This window comes from Oncorhynchus keta, chromosome 35, assembly GCF_023373465.1.
Source record: "Oncorhynchus keta strain PuntledgeMale-10-30-2019 chromosome 35, Oket_V2, whole genome shotgun sequence".
Classification (NCBI taxonomy): domain Eukaryota; kingdom Metazoa; phylum Chordata; class Actinopteri; order Salmoniformes; family Salmonidae; genus Oncorhynchus; species Oncorhynchus keta.
In genome coordinates, this window is record NC_068455.1 from 56,229,056 (window position 1) to 56,242,369 (window position 13,314).

At 42.9% G+C, this 13,314-nt stretch overlaps 1 protein-coding gene across 1 annotated transcript in view; it reads left to right on the top strand.

Moving 5' to 3' along the window:
• Positions 1 to 6,160: 6,160 nt before the first annotated feature.
• LOC118368670 (neurexin-2-like) overlaps positions 6,161 to 13,314 on the top strand; it is a 991,707-nt gene continuing 984,553 nt past the window's right edge. Inside the window, exons 1-2 of the mRNA XM_052497154.1 lie at positions 6,161 to 6,290; positions 6,651 to 6,812. The gene's annotated coding sequence lies outside the window, so the exon portion shown is untranslated. The remainder of the gene's footprint in view (positions 6,291 to 6,650; positions 6,813 to 13,314) is intronic.

Genomic DNA, 13,314 nt, shown 5'->3' on the forward strand with positions numbered 1-13,314 from the left:
TGTGTGTGTGTGTGTGTGTGTGTGTGTGTGTGTGTGTGTGTGTGTGTGTGTGTGTGTGTGTGTGTGTGTGTGTGTGTGCGTGTGTGTGTGTGTGTGTGTGTCTCTTGTGTGTGTGTGTGTGTGTGTGTGTGTGTGTGTGTGTGTGTGTGTGTGTGTGTGTGTGTGTGTGTGTGTGTGTGTGTGTGTGTGTGTGTGTGTGTGTGGTGTGTTTGTCTGTGCGTTTCTGTGTGTGTGCTTGTGAGTACGCACTTCTCTGTGCGAGCAAGTCTCTTGTGTACGTGTGTGTGTGGATGTGGTTACTCACGGCACTATAAGCAGCCAACAGAGTTAAAAGTGGAATGTTTTTACTCAGTCGGTAGTATACTGTAACTTTTGACATCCTCTTTATATGACGGCACAATAGAGGATGAAACATAATACCTCGTTGCCACAGCTACACCTGCTCCATCTACAGCTGTGTCGACCTACAGGACCTACACCAAGGCAATTCAAAATGGCACTCGGCTATACCTCCTCCACCTATCACTAAAAACACACCACCACCCAAACAATACATTTTCAATTAATTATTACGCAAAATGTGACATTTGCCTCTTTTGTTATTATACCTCCATATTTTGAGTAAGGGAGTAATGCCACAACCCAATTTCCACCAGAATCTGACATTTGGTTCGAGAAAACAACAGATCAGTAATCATTTCCACATTTCAAGCTGTGGCAGAAACAACGTGAGTCCATTGGGTTTCTGACAGTTGGCTTCTGTGTCACAAACGACCCAGGATGCATTGCCACAGGTGCCACATGTTGTTTGCCGTGGGTTTCCCACTGTGGTCACTTGATGAGATGGGATTCAATTGTGGCAAAATGTTGAGCTGTGTGAATGATGTGATGCACTCATTCATTAACACCTACACTGATTATAATTAGAACACATGAATGAATATAATTAAGGGAATAGGTGGAATATTTTCACTTAGTTATACAAATCAAAATATTAAGTGATGGGACCAAGCATCTATCTGAATCATGTAGTGATTTATACACACTACATGACCAAAGGTATGTGGACACATGCTCATCTAACATCTCATTCCAAAATAACGGGCATTAATATGGAGTTGGTCCCCCCTTTGCTGCTATAACAGCCTCCACTCTTCTGGGAAGGCTTTCCACTAGATGTTGGAACATTACAGTAGGGACTTGCTTCCATTCAGCCACAAGAGCATTAGAGAGGTCGGGCACTGATGTTGGGCGATTAGGCCTGGCTGGCAGTCGGCGTTCCAATTAATCCCAAAGATGTTCGATGGGGTTGAGGTTAGGGCTCTGTGCAGGTCGGTCAATTCTTCCACACCGATCTCGACAAACCATTTCTGTATGGATCTTGCTTTGTGCACGGGGGCGTTGTCATGCTGAAAAAGGAAAGGGCCTTCCCCAAACTGTTGCCACAAAGTTGGAAGCACAGAACTGTCTAGGATGTCATTGTCTGCTATAGCGTTGAGATTTCCCTTCACTGGAACAAAGGGGCCTACCCCGAACCATGGAAAACAGCTCCAGACCATTATTCCTCCACTACCAAACTTTACAGTTGGCACTATGCATTGGGGCACTTCACAATAACAGCACTTACAGTTGACTGGGGCAGCTCTAGCAGGGCAGACATTTGACAAACTGAGTTGATGGAAAGGTGGCACCCTATGACAGTGTCATGTTAAAAGTCACTGAGCTTTTTAGCAAGGTCATTCTACTACCAATGTTTGTCCATGGAGATTGCATGGCTGTGTGCTCGATTTTATATACCTGTCAGCAATGGGTGTGGCTGAAATAGCCAAATCCACTAATTTGAAGTGGTGTCCTCATACTTTTGTATATACTGTATAGTGTATAGTGAATATATGTATACGCAATTATCAGTAATATATATATAGTCCTCATTATATATAATCATGCTTGGTTGCGAATATTGCTTGTTAATTGTGGCTGCAATATGGGGCAAGAAAATATGCAAATGCCTACCCATATTTCACTCTATATAAACAAACTGGCCCATAAACCCACAGCCCTCTAGCCCAATTCAGTTTGAATCAAAACCTATTTACGGACTGCCATCTCCTCTCTCCCCCCCTCTTCCTCCAATCCTTCCTGTGCTCTCTCTCTCTCTCTCTCTCTCTCTCTCTCTCTATCTCTCTCTGTGTCTCTCCCTCTCTCTCCATTCTTTCTTCTTCTCTCTTTCAACTCTCTATTGTCACGTCACATGAACGAGAGCAGAGCAGCAAAGTGGTGAAGCTGCAATAATCGGGGGCACAACGCATTCTATTGAAAGAGCAATATCACTTGTGTTTGTGAGTTGATGGTCCATGTTTACCATGATGGAGATCGTGTTGCATATGTTCTCAAAGGTCCTCAATCAGTATGAAGGTAATGCGTCAGTGACAGTACTTTGCTGATGGGTGAAGCACCTTAACCAGATGGGAAGAAATGTCTGCAGCAAATAGAAGTGAGTTGTTGTTCCTTCTATTGGGATAGTTCATGGCATGTGCCTGAGGGTGGCCTTGCAGTCATATATATATACATATATATACTGTATTTGCATGCACATACACAATTCCTCTGGCGGCATGGGTACAAATCCTGTCTCCCTTCTCTCCCCGTCTCTCTGTCTCTCCATTTCATACCTGTCTCTGTCATTTAAAAGGACGAAAAGAGAGATTGCACATGGCCTCTTAGTGACTGGGGCTGCGGAGACTTTGAGTGGCCTGCCCATCCTGTCAGCAACCGATATCACCCCTCTTCACTAGACATGTGGAACAATTCAACCTTATTTAATGGGTTCTATAACAATGCTTATGTCCTCCTGTTAGAGAATATTCTTTCCTCTCCTTTATTGGTCCATCTGTTAGCACTGTAGATGCTTTGCTGACTTAAGTGTGTACTTCCCATGCCAGCAAAGCAAATAACATTGAATGGAGAGGAAGAAAGAGAGATTAAACGAGGGATGGTGGAGAATCGGAGAGTGAGTATGAGCAAAGGGATTGAGAAGGACTTGCAACAGAGAGTGAATTAAAGAGAAGCGTCTTTCCCCATCCCCTTTCCACCCACTCTTTAATGTTATAGGGCGATGTTGGCTTCTGCACTTATTTGCTTTGGCGTGATAGAGCTGCACAGGAGCCCCATTGTTCACCATTGCAGGGGCTCTCTCTCACGATCTTGGAGGGGTAAAAAACAGGAGTAATAATTGCTTCCGTTCGCACCCTGCGGAATCGGTGTCTCCTGTCAGCGCCAGGGACCGATCGAGGCGATAGCAGATCTTGGGTCGCTCGGACTGGGGCCCCAACGCCACAACGCAAACACTCACACTCAGCACTGCTGTCTGCAGTCACCCCCCGACGACAACAATGTGTATCACTACATTCTCCCTGGGAGACGAGCACTCACTGATCTAGATCTTGCTGGCCTGATTCTGACTAGACCCAGAAAAAGATACACTGAGTGATTTTACTACAGGGGTTCGATTCCCTTGCATCGTGTCAGTGTTCCGTTCCATTGTTTGTGTCCACCGTGATGTCGATGGGGCTATCGGGAAGCACACTGCTGTTCTTCGTGCTGCCGTTTCCCGTCTGTTGCTTGAAGATGTGCGGGAAATCGAGATCCTCTCATTATGGCGAGAAAGAAGAAGAAGAAGAAGATTTCACTGTAAATACAAGGTTATTTAATACACTGACTGACTCAAGAGATACCTGTGTAGTAAACATATAGGACCTGACATTTGATTACAGACAAGCTCACTAAAGGCATTATGGGGTCTTACCTCCAACTATAAATAGGATTACTTACTTACTTACTTACATACTTAAGCCCATCGCCCCATAAGGACTAAGCCATCAACCTTGCCTCCACAGCGAACTCGACTTTGGGCAGTCCTCTCCATCTCATTCCACAGCCTTTCCGTAGGATGAACGTGCATGAATAAGTAGGATTAATCCTATTTGAATTGATAATATGAATCAGAATTCGTAATAAATACATCCTCAGTGCAAATAAGCTAAGGAAGGCATTGTCTTTGTGAAGAACAAGTGTCAAATCCAAGGCAAGCCAATCAGCCGGCGCACCGAGCCCACAGAGCTCCTAATATGTCAAGCTAATCATATGAAAATATGGATGGGAGGATGATATTATAATCACAATAATAATAAATAGGACGGATGGCTTAGCAATGTCTTGCTTCTTTTTTTGTTGTTGATTACACTGCACAGTTTACTTGTTCCATTTTAGGGATGAGCAAGACTGGATAGGCCCACTGCAGAGAAGGCTCGAAACGAAACATTTCAATTCAATTAAATTCACTTTAATTAATGCAACTGGTAGGAAACAAATGGGGCCCCCAAACAATGAAATGAAATTACTCATGAGTGAAAGCTTATCAAATCAACAAAACCTTTTGACGTTGAGAATATTAAATCACAATGCCGGAAAATGTGCATTTGGTATCAGTTTCACTGGGCGTTTAAAGCGGAAAGTGTATCTGAATGCCCAAATGGATTCCAAAGAGATTCGAATTTGGAGTTTACCTTTGCTTCTATTGTAATGTAATATCTGATCTGAGATATTTCTCCACATAAGGTTTGGTCAAAATACAACCACCATGAGAGTTCTACATAATATCCTTTATGAATATCTGTCACGTGACTAGGGGGGTTCTAGTATTGTTATTTCTATATTGGTGTATTTTGTATGGTTCCCAATTAGAGGCAGCTGATTATCATTATCTCTAATTGGGGATCATACTTAAGTTGTCCATTGCTCCCAACCTGCGGTGTGGGATATTGTTTGGGTTAGTGTGTTGAGCACTGCAGTGTTCACGGTCGTGGTATGTTTGCTGTTGTTGTGCCTTTGTGATAAAGTGTGTGGGTGGAACTCTATTCACGCTGCGCCTTGGTCCACTCCTTTCTGACGAACGTGACAAAATCCCTCAATAGCCCGCCTCCTTTAATGCATTTGAAGTATTCTTTTCTGTGTATGTATTCTCAAATGGCCTACAGCATATGGCTGCAGAATAAAACTGTAAAGGAATTTATAATACACACGAGAACATGTTGAATATAGAAGTAGCCCTTACGCCAACATCTTTGCCCATACTGATCTTTGCAGTTTCTTTCAACCCATAATCCTTCTTATGCCTGGCAAGTCTTTCCTTAGTGACCTTGGGGATCTGGGGTTAAACCCTCATCTTACTTCCCCTCTCATAGAGCCATGATCAGCCCTGGGTGATATTCTGATGGACTTTTCTATGTCTGCGCCTGCCAATTAGACTAAATAAGAGTGATTGATACTCTCCCTCTAGCTTTATTGACCGAGGGGTCGGATTTCTCTATCAAAGATGCAGGCCTCTGAATGAGACTTCTTTGACTTGCAAAAGCTATTTATTTATCCGTTCATGTTATTAGACAGAAGAACATTCAAAATATCTTCAGTTCATATTTCTCTCTGGTCTGAGACAGACAGACAGACAGACAGACAGACAGACAGACAGAGAGACCGCTGGAACTTAAGAAAGAGTTCTGTCAATTTCTTTATTTAACTTTACATTTTTTATATGTCTGAGTTTTGAACACATACAACCTGCAATTTTGACTCATTAAGATGCAGGACACTGATGGCAGGTCTGCTTGTTGGGCTCTTTAGTTTTGAAATCGAATTTCATCTGGACTGCCCAACAGCTCTGCTCAAGCAAGTTGATGGACATGAATTATGTCCATCTATTTTCATGAATTGGTTATAACCTTCAATTTGTTTATTGTGTTTCAGTGTATTATTTGTTCAATGTCCATTGTAATTATGCCTGTTGCTGTCAGTTGTCTTGTTAAAGAAAGAAAAAAACACTCTCGCTCTCTCTAAGACCGCCCCACGTTTGTTCTTCCACATAAAGGGCCTAGACCGTTGAATATATCGATTTTTGTCTGCCAAATTTCTTCTCCAGCTCAACCTATTATACAAATACTATTTATTATTTCTTTCTTCAATTTGTCAGTGCTGTATTTCAGTACCCTCGTATTCATAAAACAGTCAACTAAACGACTTACCATTTATGCGAATTGAACTAGCCCATTGCTGTTGAGTTTGTTCATTCTAATTAAGTGATTAGGTCACCTGCCGTTTTAAATAGGCAAGGTGTGCCAGTAGGTCGTGTGTGTCAGTTGAATGTCTTTCATAGGGCAGCCACTGTTTTTAGCTGACAATATATTAAGTTTTAACATTTTGGAACCATATTCTCAGTCATTGTTTTAACACTTGAGGTAAGGTACATAGGCTAGCTCTTTCACAAACATACATGTTCACAGTTAGTATGATCTTATCCGCATGGCCAGAGCTACGTTTACACAGACAGCCCAATTATGATCTTTTGACCAATCAAATCAGATTTTTCCACACCAGATCTTCATCAGAGCTGATCTGATTGTTCAAAAGACTAATTAGTGGGGGGGAAAGATCAGAATTGGTCTGCCTGCGTAAACGTAGCCATAGAAAACCGAAGGGGCTATTTCTCCAACTCCTCCCTTGCCTTGGTTGGAAGTAGACTAGCTGGGGCCGGGCGTGTCGCGGTGGGCGGGCTCCAGTGCGGTGCTGATGCTGTCTCTTCTATTCCACGGTTGCAGGTGGAACGGCTGGGCTGGCTCATTTCGCATCTGCTAGCTGGAGAAGAAAAAACTGCATTCTGATCTGTTTCATGCACTGGATAACAAAATAAGCGGCACGTCCAGGAATATTACACCGTTGAAGTCTGGAGAGTTATCGGGAAGGATTTCAGAAAGACACAAGTAAGGACTTAATTTTTTACACAATACATTTAGCTGTGGTCACAATTCCTTTGCGTCTGCGTTTTCTGATAGTGCTGCTGTGCTGGAAGCTGGATTTGGATGTTCCGACAGCGTGACAAACATCAGAGCATGGTTATGTCAGACTATGGACCTTTTTGCTGTCGACTGACGTTCTGAAATAATGTTTTGTGTTGAAAGAGAGGCTAGAAAGTTGTCATGATAAGACACAGTTTCATTTGAGCAGAATGTATTCGTGACTGTAGGTGGAATAATGCTTAACGGGTCAATATTGTGGAGGGGATTAGATGGACCTGGCAGCGGTGTGCTTTGGGATAAACCATATCCTAAACGGGCAGACCGCTGTTATTTTTTTCTGGGTTCCGAATTTGTCACGCAGCGTCTTTAGAGATTTCCCACATTGCTAATAGCTTTTTAAACGTGCATATTGCTGGTGTGGCCGAAGGGAATCGGGCGGAGGGAACATATCTCGCACTTGCATTTTTGGACCATCGCTGCGGGGTCTTGAGTTTGCAGTAGGCTACATTCCCGAAAAATTAGAAAATAAACACCGGGGAGTGAGTTGAAATGTTCACAGGGTCAGAAAAAATGTGAGGAATGTGATTACTGTGAACATGTATACAATTTACGGTTGAAATATTACATGTGATGATCCGAGAATCAATTGTGAGACGCGTGCGTCTTTTTATTGCCCAGTCTGTCTTTAGCCTACGTCCACAGAAGGCTGCTGTATCGGACCAAGTTCAGAAACATAGTCATATGCTTCTTGCTGCAGTGAATGAGACAATAATAATACTTCATCCATATTCTTCTCAGTCTATTGTCGTTATAACGATTTCTCCCTTCAGTGACACCTTTTCCAAATCGTTGAAAGGAAGCATTTATTGGTTTGATTTACTGGAGGCTCGATTTGGGTGCTCTGGAGAGAGCCATTGATGTTCAAAACACGGGCTTCGTTAAATTCGTTTTCATTGGCTCTTTACAATTATATTTTAAGGCTTTAATAGGTTCACAACACCTTCAATCAGGCCATTCGAGGCCACGCATTGTCCGGTCTCTGGACCATTGCGTTACAATTCTGGCAGCAAAAGATGATTTCAACACGATTTCATTGTAGTTGCTTTTACTTACAAACAGATATAGAAGATGACATAATTATAGCATGGTTTACATTTTTAATGACAAATACGCATATTTGAGAGAGTGGCATCATATCTGCAATTGCGAATGAAATGCTTTCTACCATGCCGCTATACCTTAGCCCACTGGGGTGCGTAACCGTCTAGGGCAGGAACGGTCATCTTTGGTCATGGTGGGGGCCACCGGAGAGAAAAAAAATATAGTTTTACAGCTAAATTCCTGCCATTCTACGCTGTAAAAGTGTTCAGCTGATCTTAACATGTTGTGTTGGCCAAAACTTAGATCCAACTTGAAGATACTTAGGAACGAAAAAGGTTAGGGAAACCCACAGTGCTTTTAACATTTTCAACTTGCATATTTGATGTCTCAAATATGTCGGTGTTAGACATTGTATGTTAAAATCACCCTGGGTGTCCCTAATCTTTATTTTAAGTTTGGGCCAACTGAGCAATTTTAGTTCAGGTAACACTGACAGCGAACACAATTTACCATAGGGTGGAGAGGAATGTTTACATTTTTGAATATGATATCTGAGTGAGAGTGACTAACAAAATCAATCGGCACCCCTGGTCGGTAATTCGACCACGATTACTACAAGTTTAGATAGCTGGCCGCTAGACTAACTTACTGACATGAGCTAATTGAGTGACTGTCAGTGACGGCCATAACAAGAGAAACGGCGGATGCAAAAACAAATGCACTTTGTGTATTCTACTATTCAAACGGAAGTTGAGACCCCGACTGAGTTTTTAAAAAAAGTTGCCCATCCCTGCCAATATCAGAGAGAGAAAAATACTGTGTTCAACGACAGTTAATGGTTACCTTTACATGAACAATAGTGCTACATAGGGAATACCCAGGGCTAGGCTGGAAGCTTGGAGTTGATTAACGCACACATAAAAGTTAGGTAGTGTATGTCGCTTATCGAACAGGCTTCTAATTCAAATACGGACCCCTGGGACAAATCATTGGTAATGATGGCCGTTCTGTAGTGAGAGCATCTATTGCAATTTTATAGCCAGTTGCATGGCCTTATATACCACTCCTCAGATCTATTATGTTCTTGTTCTCTTCTTCTTACTATCTATTTCAGCTTGGGATGTTATTCGGCTCGGTTGATTTGTAGCTGACCAAGTTGAAACAATATTCTATGAATCACTTGCATGACCAGCTCCTCTCACCATTGTGTTAAAGGGAAATGCAACCAATAAAATGAATTCAACCATTTGAAATGTGATCTCCGTGTCACAAGCTATTGATTTGGAGTGCTCTTTCAGGGCATTCAGGCCATGCTATTGACGTTTGTGTCCTCTAAAGCTGTTTTGACTGACAGTGAGTGAATAGTCAATTAATAGCCCCTAATTAGCATCTCTTCTAATATGCCTACATATTTAACACGGTGGTGCTGCCAACAGAGGATGAACTGTAGGGCCCCATGTGCACACTTTCTCTCCCTATTGTTTTACTCACTGTGCTTTATGGAGGGTGCTTAACATTGCTATTATGGGCTGAGATGACTTATAATAATTGCAAATTCCCGCTGATTTGAATAATTGTTCCAGACCTTTTCACCATTTGTTATTCTGTGAGTGCAAAAATGGAATTTTAAGGTCTCCTGCCTAGCTTTGCTTGCTCTTATCCACTGACATGCAGCTTTCCTGAGTACAAAAGGCCATACAAATCTGCCAGTGTTTGAACTCAAATAATTAGCCTAATTTAAAGGCCTCTGCAATCAGCATGCATTGGTACATTGGATAGCCTCTAAATTAGGCTTTTTGAAAATCGGACTTATTCACGTACCTCGAGGAAGTAGGCCCACAACCTATAAGTTCTATTGTGTTGTATTGCATTCTATTATATCGTATTCTATTCTTCTCTATACTGGTTTGATAATGGGCAAGAGAGGGGCAACATCTCTAAAATGTCAACCGCGTGATTAATTTCAGGATACTTTGTTTGGTATTCTACTGAAGTGGAGAGGTTCATAAAGCAAGATGTCAGACACGAGGCCTCCGGAATCCTATCCACTGTGTTCTAAATAGCTGCCCTTTCCCTGACACAGACATCACGGGTGCCTCTCACGCACCTCGTTTGAGACGTGCCCCATCGCTAGGCCATCGCTAGGCTGACACTGGCATGACCTCCTGTTCTGGTTCATCACTGTCAGGGAGGGAGAGAGGGGGAGAGAAAGGAAGAAAGAGAGCGAGGAGGAGGATCGCGAGGAACGAGAGAGGGAGAATCAGGAACGGTAATCTCCCTGTAATCCCTAACACCGCAGCGACGAGAGCAATCTGCCTCATTAACTCTCTACTCCTACTCTTTCATCCCTCCATCAATCCCTCCATCCAATGAAGGAATGAGCAGACGTGTTGAGGGGGAGGTACAAGGCAGACAAGCAGACACTTTCAGTTGCAAAGATAAGGGGATGGTACGGAATACAATGACCCCTCTTTCCACCCACCTCCACACTCCATTCCCTCATTTGTGTCTATGTGTCTGTGATGAGGGGAGACGTGCCCTGCCTGCCTGCTCTGTCTGCTCCAGCCTCAGTCTCAGTCAGTGCCTTGATTTAAGCAGAGCAGAGGGAGTTATGGGAGGCCTCTGATGGAGAAGGCCCTATGATGTAGCAATGTACTTAAAGACCCCTCACTGTCTTCCACACTGATTGGCTGGATCCTTGAAAGAGAGAATATGGAGTGGAGTTTTGATTGATCTGATCGGGTACTTCCCTCTGCATGTGCTGGTTAAGATTGAATGGTAGGCTTGGAAGGAGTCATACCACAAGGAATAATGGCAGGCAGTTGGTTTGTGGCCTTTTTGGGATGTTACGTTTTGAAGTTCTTTCCGGGATTTGGTGGATGAACGACAAAGGGATATTCACAGAATTTGCCTTTTGGTCTTCTAATTGATACACCAAAGGGACTGCAGTTGAAAAGCCCCTGTACCGTATAAACGCAATGAAGAAGAAAAAAAACATAATTCCACCAAGATTCGGTCGTAATTCATTCACTGGATTTCACAAGTATGGTTTAATCATGCATGGCACGATTTTTTTGAGTAGTTGAATGAAGTAAAACCTTTTCATTTCGGAGTTATCCCCAAAACAGCAACGCATAGCCAATTAACTAATTTACCTCTGGCAAATGCCACATTTGATATACACTATTTGCATAAAAATATATCAATAATAAAGACAAGATGGAGGCTACATGCTTTTATCCTCCCTTCCCTCCTCCTTCTCCTCCACTTTCTGCTGTCATAATACCACAGATCTTTAGAACTCACCAGACCTGGGTGTTTGGGGTTTGCATTCCAGGTGTGACGCATCGCGTTATAGCACCCTCCAGCGAGCTATTTAACCTAAATTACTCCAGTACAAAAAGACAGCTGCTTTCTCTGGTTTAAAAATACTCCACCTCGCCTGCCTTCGGAAGGGCAACTGTTGGGCAAACAGAATGAAGTAAGCGCTCCGTTGATGATTTATTAGGTTTGCCACCGCCCTGGGGACATTACCTTTTTGAGACACAGTGGTAAAAAGATGTCTTAACGCACTGTGGTTGAAGTGTTTGGAATCCGGCAGGTAATAGATCCCATTTGGCCCCATAATGCGCCACGAAACCTTGTTACATAATGAGGATTTAAGAGGTCAGAATATAATAAACCCCTTATCGACTGTTCGCGCCGTTCGCTGTAGAGGGGGTCAGTAATTCAACTGCCAATGCTAACACACTACACTTTCTAGGAGTTCACAAGCTAATCTGCCCCAATGGTTGGAAAGATCAGTCAATTGTCTTCGGGTACTCATTTCCAACGAACCACTTCAACAGGGGGAGCCAATGGGACATGTTAATTGTTGCTGTTTGGAAAGGGTCATAAGGAAGCATTGTGTACTGTCTGTTGTGTACTGTGTACATTAGGTACTGGAAGCAGTGTGTATTGGAAGAGAGGCAGTCAAGTAGTAGAGTAGTAGATTTGCATCCATTCCAGTCGGTGACGTTCAATATCAATGGAGTTGTACTCTACTCATTTTTTTCTGATATTGATAGCTGCCTACTTAGGAGTGACCAAGCCTCGGACACAGCCTTGAATCCATGCCGATGTCGTCGGAGCTAAAAGAAGACATCAATCCTTCACTGTAAAATGGATTCTCTTAAAAGGTGGATAGATGGGACCCGGAAGTTCGGAGGGAATAGGGAAAGGTTCACAATCGTCAGTCGAGATCACGGTGATCTTTTATTTCTTAGCAGTGACTCGCACGTGACTCATCTCGGAGATGGAGAGATTCAGCCAAGGACACAATACAATACTTTCTCTTTGTTCCGTCTGCAAGTCCCTTCACTCTGTCTCCTCAGTCGTCTGCTCCTGTGTACCACTTCACAAAATCATTCTGACGGAAGAAAAGAAGGAACACATAGGTTGGTCCCTTCACCCAGACTGCGAGAGGGATCGAGTCACAGTATAGCTCAATCCCAGAATTCACCCGTACCTTTCCATGCTATTCATTGGACGAAATGAGGTCTAGATTGTCCCCACACTTGGGAAGAAAGAGACAGGTGGCCTGGGGTTGAGGAGGGCGATAGTGGTTGAGATACGCACTGGTTGTGTGGCACAATATCAGAGAGTTGCACTTTTTTTCCCTTCGTGCGGCTGCAAGGGAAGCCTATTTGAGAAGCACAAAGGGTCCTCTTCAGGAGAGGGTGAGGTGCTCACCAGCCACAATGGGGCCTCTTAGAATGGGCCAGTGGGGCGACGATGGCCTCTATTGGGTTTGTGCAAAGAGCGTGCCTTAATCAGCACCAGCCCATCATAGATACTGCTGGATTCTGATTGAAGATGACAAGGGAGCATAGTATAACACAGGCAGGTATGACACCCATTCACAGACTACACACAACCATTGGACATTGGATGAACGAGTGAGGTCATGCAATTATCTGCATCCCGTCGCCTTTGTGATGAGTCAGATGAGATTAGGTGTATAAATGGATAAGTGGTGACTTGCTGTCTTGGCCATGAAATTTAGAAAATCAAAAATCAAATCAATTGAATGCCCTCAAATTGCTATGTATGTATGTATGTATGTGTATATATATATATATATATGTGTGTGTGTGTGTATGTATATATGTGTGTGTGTGTGTGTATATATATATGTGTATATGTGTATATATATATGTGTGTATATATGTGTATATATGTGTATATGTGTATATATGTATATATATTATACTTTTTTAAAGTAAAACTCTTCTGACAGGGGGCACGATGACCCGTCTTACTGTCACTTTCTGTTGTTCTGAGTTTCTTTAATGGCGGCCCCAGTGTTGTTTTTATTTTGGTCGTC